At 37.0% G+C, this 5,462-nt stretch overlaps 1 pseudogene; it reads right to left on the reverse strand.

Moving 5' to 3' along the window:
* Positions 1 to 487: 487 nt before the first annotated feature.
* LOC110289176 lies at positions 488 to 5,027 on the reverse strand (annotated as a pseudogene).
* Positions 5,028 to 5,462: the final 435 nt, after the last annotated feature.

Raw genomic sequence — 5,462 nt, forward strand, 5'->3', positions numbered from 1 at the left:
ATTTACAGGTCCCACACAGGTCTCTATGTTAGATATGTCAAAGTGACTATCCCCACTTCTCCAAATTATATAAGCCTTGAATCACCACAGGTAAAGTTGATCTGACTCCCAGCAACTGGTATTGGATGAATCATTCATTGTCCACACGCATAGGGCTGAGGAACCCCAAGGTTGCTGTCCTGCTCCCATTGCTTACATAGACCAATATTAGCTGATGATACTTGAGGGCAGGGAGACATACAATTAAAATTCTATACATACGTTATCTTAATTTGTTACAATTTCATATATATTTGATTCACATCTTGTTTAGTATGTGTGTGTGTAAATGTGTGCATTTACTTTTTTAAAAGTTTTTTTTTTTCTTTATTCTCATCTTACACTGTATATCTGGACCACAGTACCACCTCCTTCCACTTCTCTACTTCCCTCCCAACCTAATACCACACCGAGATATTCTACTATTTCCCTTAAAAAACGAGCAGGCCACTTGGGAATATTAAATGAACAAGGAATATCATATTTTAATAAAAATAGGTACAAACTCTCATATAAAAGCAAAGCAATTAAATAGAAGAAAAAGCATCTCAAGCAGGCAAAGGAATCAGACACACCCACCCACTAAAATCTCACAACCATGCTTCATGCCTTAGAAGGTCAATGTTAACAAATGGCTATATTAGATTGATTACATTTATAGGATTCTCTCAAGAATGTGTTTTTAAAATACTTTTTAAGACCACTATAACATGCAAAGCCATTAACCACATCTGCTGCATCATCAGGGTGTCTCTTCAGTATGTGATCTTTTATGATTTTGAAGATGACAATATTTTGCAAAGGCTTGACCCACATTGGTTACACTCATAGGGCTTCTCTCCAGTATGTCTTTTTTTTTATGACTTTGAAGACGTCCAAACTGTGCAAAGGCTTTGCTGCATCGGGTACATTCATAGGGGTTTCTCTCCAGTATGTCTTCTTTTATGTCTTTGAAGATAGCTGTGACAAGCAAAGGCCTTGCCACATTGATTACATACATAGAGTTTCTCTCCAGTATGTGTTCTTTTATGTATTTGAAGATGGTTGCGATGTGCAAAGGCTTTGCCACATTGGTGACATTCATAGAGTTTCTCTCCAGTATGTGTTCTTTTATGTGCTTGAAGGTAACTGTGTTGTGCATAGGCTTTGCCACATTGGTGACATTCATAGGGTTTCTCTCCAGTATGTGTTCTTTTATGCTTTCGAAGAGTACTGTGACATGCAAAGGCTTTGCCACATTGGCTACATTCATAGGGTTTCTCTCCAGTATGTGTTCTTTTATGTTCTTGAAGATAGCCGTGACATGCAAAGGCTTTGCCACATTGGTCACATTCATAGGGTTTCTCTCCAGTATGTGTTCTTTTATGAGTTTGAAGGCCACTGTGTCGTGCATAGGCTTTGCCACATTGGTTACATTCATAGGGTTTCTCTCCAGTATGTGTTCTTTTATGTGTTTGAAGGTAACTGTGTCGTGCATAGGCTTTGCCACATTGGTCACATTCATAGGGTTTCTCTCCAGTATGGTTTCTTTTATGGATTTGAAGATAGCTGTGACATGTAAAGGCCTTATCACATTGATTACATACATGGGGTTTCTCTCCATTATGTGTTGTTCCCTTATGCATTTGAAGATATATACGATGTGCAAAGGCTTTGCCACATTGGTCACAGTCATAGGGTTTCTCTCCAGTATGTGTTCTTTTATGTCTTTGAAGATGAATACATTGTGAAAAGGCTTTGCCACATTCATTACATTCATAGGGTTTCTCTCCAGTATGTATTCTTTTATGTACTTGAAGATAGGTGTGACACACAAAGGCCTTGCCACATTGGTTACATTCATAGGGTTTCTCTCCAGTATGTGTTCTTTTATGTGTTTGAAGATATGTGTGACATGCAAAGGCTTTGCCACATTGGTTACATTCATAGGGTTTCTCTCTAGTATGTGTTCCTTTATGGATCTGAAGATGGCTGTGACCTGCAAAGGCTTTCCCACATTGGTTATCATCATAGACTTTTTCTCCAGTGTGTGTTCTTCTATGTATTCGAAGATCAGCATAAGACATAAAGGATCCAGTATGCATGCTTTTATGTATCTGACGGTGTTTATTTCTTACAAAAGCTCCATCATATTGAATACATTCATAGGGTTTCTCTCCAATATTAATTGGTTCATCTCTTTGAAGATGCCTGTGAGATAAATAGTCTTTAACACGTTGGATATATTCAGAGAGTTTCTCTATAGTATAACTCTGTTTAAGCCTGATTATGTAATTGGTACATATATAATGTTTACCCCATTTATTATACTAATGAATCATTTATCTGTATGGATTAGGTTAACAATCTTTTCTAATTGTAAAGAGGAATCAGATATAATAAGGTTCTATCACTTTGTTTATATCCATGGTGGTTTGATTCATTATGGCTATTATTTACATCTTTAATATTACCTGTGATGGTAAGAGCATCTATTGCATGGCTCAAAATTATAATATCCTCTTCCAATATGAGGTTTTTCACATTTGACAAAATGTGCAAGCATTGACAGCTTTACCACAGTGATTGCATTCATATATTTTTCTATAATGTGAGCCATACAACATTTGTCATGTTAAAAAGGATAAACAGAAAATTTCTACATTACTAATATTCATAGGAATTTTCTGCAGTCTGAGGTTTTTGATGTATTCACAATGAAGTTGTGAAATCAATTAATTGTAAGCCTTCATAATTTTCAACAAATTTTTTCTAAGTGGGGAAAACTACAAATCTTCCAAGTGTCCTCTGAGAGAAATATAGGTTTTATGTTAATATGACTTAGGCAGAGTACTTTATCATTTATGTTCAATGACAGACAGACAGACAGAAAAAGATGTATCTGTCCCATATAATACACCTATGGAAGGAAGAATAGCAAAATATATACAGCTTTTATTCTCTCAGTTTTACTTTTTTTCCTTATAAACATGTGGAAATTGGATTAAGGTTTCGCTACAACAACCTTTTTAACTTCCATGAACTTGCACTCTCAATAATCTTAGCAACCTTGCCACAAGTATATGAGTAACGTCAGTATACTATGAATTGTTTGCATATCAGATAGTTTTGGATATAAACTGATTACATATTCAATGTGTAGACTTTTTGCACTATCTGACTGGTATGAGACTAAAATAGACTGGCAGTTCTACAGTGTATATTAAATGGTCCTGTGCTTGAAATGGTACTATCTGTTAAGGCATTGTTTCCATGTTTTTTGTCTTAAAGGAAAGTCTTGCAAACAGAAATTGGACACCTGACACTGAGTTTTCCTTTTTGAGAGAATTTAGTAATCAGTGTCCATAAAGCTGCACTGATTTACACTCTTGATTTTAACTAAAAGTTCAAGAATAAAGATTTCTTCAAAGGCATATACAGATCAGTGTGCACATTACCCTCTGTGACTTCCAGAATTTTCACAATCTTTTTCAATATTGTGATCTTCCCAGTTATAGCCTAGAAGATAGTACCAGAAAATACATGATATATTACTGGAATTTAGGCATAATTTAAGAAACTATCTGCAGTGATCCTTAGAAACAGGCCAAATTTATCCACATCATTCTTCCTCCTTCTCAAATGAAACATTCACAATCTTACCTATGGCAGTGAGGTTCCTATAGGTCTCCACCATCACATCTTTGTAGAGACTCTTCTGGGAAGGATCCAGCAAAGCCCATTCTTCCTGAGTAAAGCTCACCAGTACATCATTGTACGTCACTGTGTTCTAAAACATCCCATGTATACATACAAAAGTAGCATGAGAATGAAATATTAAACATGTACATTTCATTGACAATATTTTCAAATAATGTTGTTAGTTCTCCCACTTGTTGCATGACACAGAAATTATAATGTAATCATGATCATTTTTGAGGGAAACTGAATAATGAGATTCTCATCTGTCATTTCTTCACCCTCTGAGTTGGAGAAAGTGTTGGAAGACAAAAGCCAATGAATACACATAAAGATTCAAGCAAAAAGATCAATAGTAGCAAGCACACAGAGATATTGTATTAATAATAACTACTAACTGCAAAAGCAATGAGCAAGATGCTTAGACTGGTTAATGCATTTAATCTCAACACTGAGGATACAGAGGCACAAATATTTCTTTCTTAATTTCTTTTTTTTTTTTTTTTGATACCAGCTTGGTCTAGACAATGATTTCTAGGACAGTCATAGTTGTACACTATGACCCAGTATCCCTTGCAAAAAAATCAAAGAATCAAACCACAAGAAAAAAACAAATTAGAATTTTATTGACGTTCTTAAAATGAATTATATATTCACCCCAGTTGTATATTCATCTTCCAGAACTTGAGGTGACCTAGTTTTAATTGTAACATTAAGTAATATCTTATTAAAACATGTTTACATGCACAGGTGAAAATATCAGCAATGTAAATTTTTATGATAAATAAATGACATAGAGATGGAGAACGGGCTCATTAGTGAAGAACAGTTGCTGTTCCTGCAAAGAAGTCTGCCCAATGGCCAGTATTTACATAAGAGAGCATAAGTAACCTGTACTATAATTTCATGAGTCCTGAGGCCATCATCTGGCTTGTGAAAAAAACCACACACACATGAGATGCATATGTATGCATACAGCCAAAATACTCACATTTTTTTCAACTTCAATTCAAACCCAACACTACAGGCAGGAAGAATGTGACATACCTACAGTTCAATGACAATTGAAGTTTAGGAAGTCCTAATATCATCAATACATGCCAAACTGGAAAACAGAATAATACTCTCCACCAAATTTAACAAATCAAGATGTGGGTGAAGCTCAGCCTATTAGCACATGTTTGACAGGTACAAAAACCTACGTTCCAGGTCCATCAGCCAACAGTGTAAGTACAAATGTGGAACAAGCAACAATGACAGGTGTGGCCTCCCTTCCCCCAGCCTGGAACCTGCTTGCTCAAGGGTGGAGCTACCTGCTCATTCGTCCTGCCACGCCTACTGCTGGAACCTGCCTTTGCTGCCTGGAGGCACACACGTGTTCGTCCTGCTACTGGACCCTGAGTTACTTGGCGGGAAGTTGGGTTCCCTCCCCCTTCCTTTATAACTGAGTGTCTGAAAATAGTAAAATTGAGCCTTGATCAGAATGTTTGTTGTCTTGGCTCCATTCTTTCTTCTGCCCTGTCTAGATTCCTCTCTTTTCAGTTCGAACTGCCATTCTCAGTTGAACCGTTCGTGTTGTGGACTGCGGGCAGGCCGCAACAGTTGGCGCCAGAACTGGGACCTGAAGAATGGCAGAGGGATGCTAAGAGAAACGACTGCTGTGTGGAGCTCCACAAGAAAGGAAAGGATCTTCTTATTGGAGGAGCATCGGAGCAACGGACAGGTACACATGCTAGCGCTAGCCT

The sequence above is a fragment of the Mus caroli genome, unplaced genomic scaffold (genome assembly GCF_900094665.2).
Source record: "Mus caroli unplaced genomic scaffold, CAROLI_EIJ_v1.1 scaffold_17697_1, whole genome shotgun sequence".
In the NCBI taxonomy this organism is placed as follows: domain Eukaryota; kingdom Metazoa; phylum Chordata; class Mammalia; order Rodentia; family Muridae; genus Mus; species Mus caroli.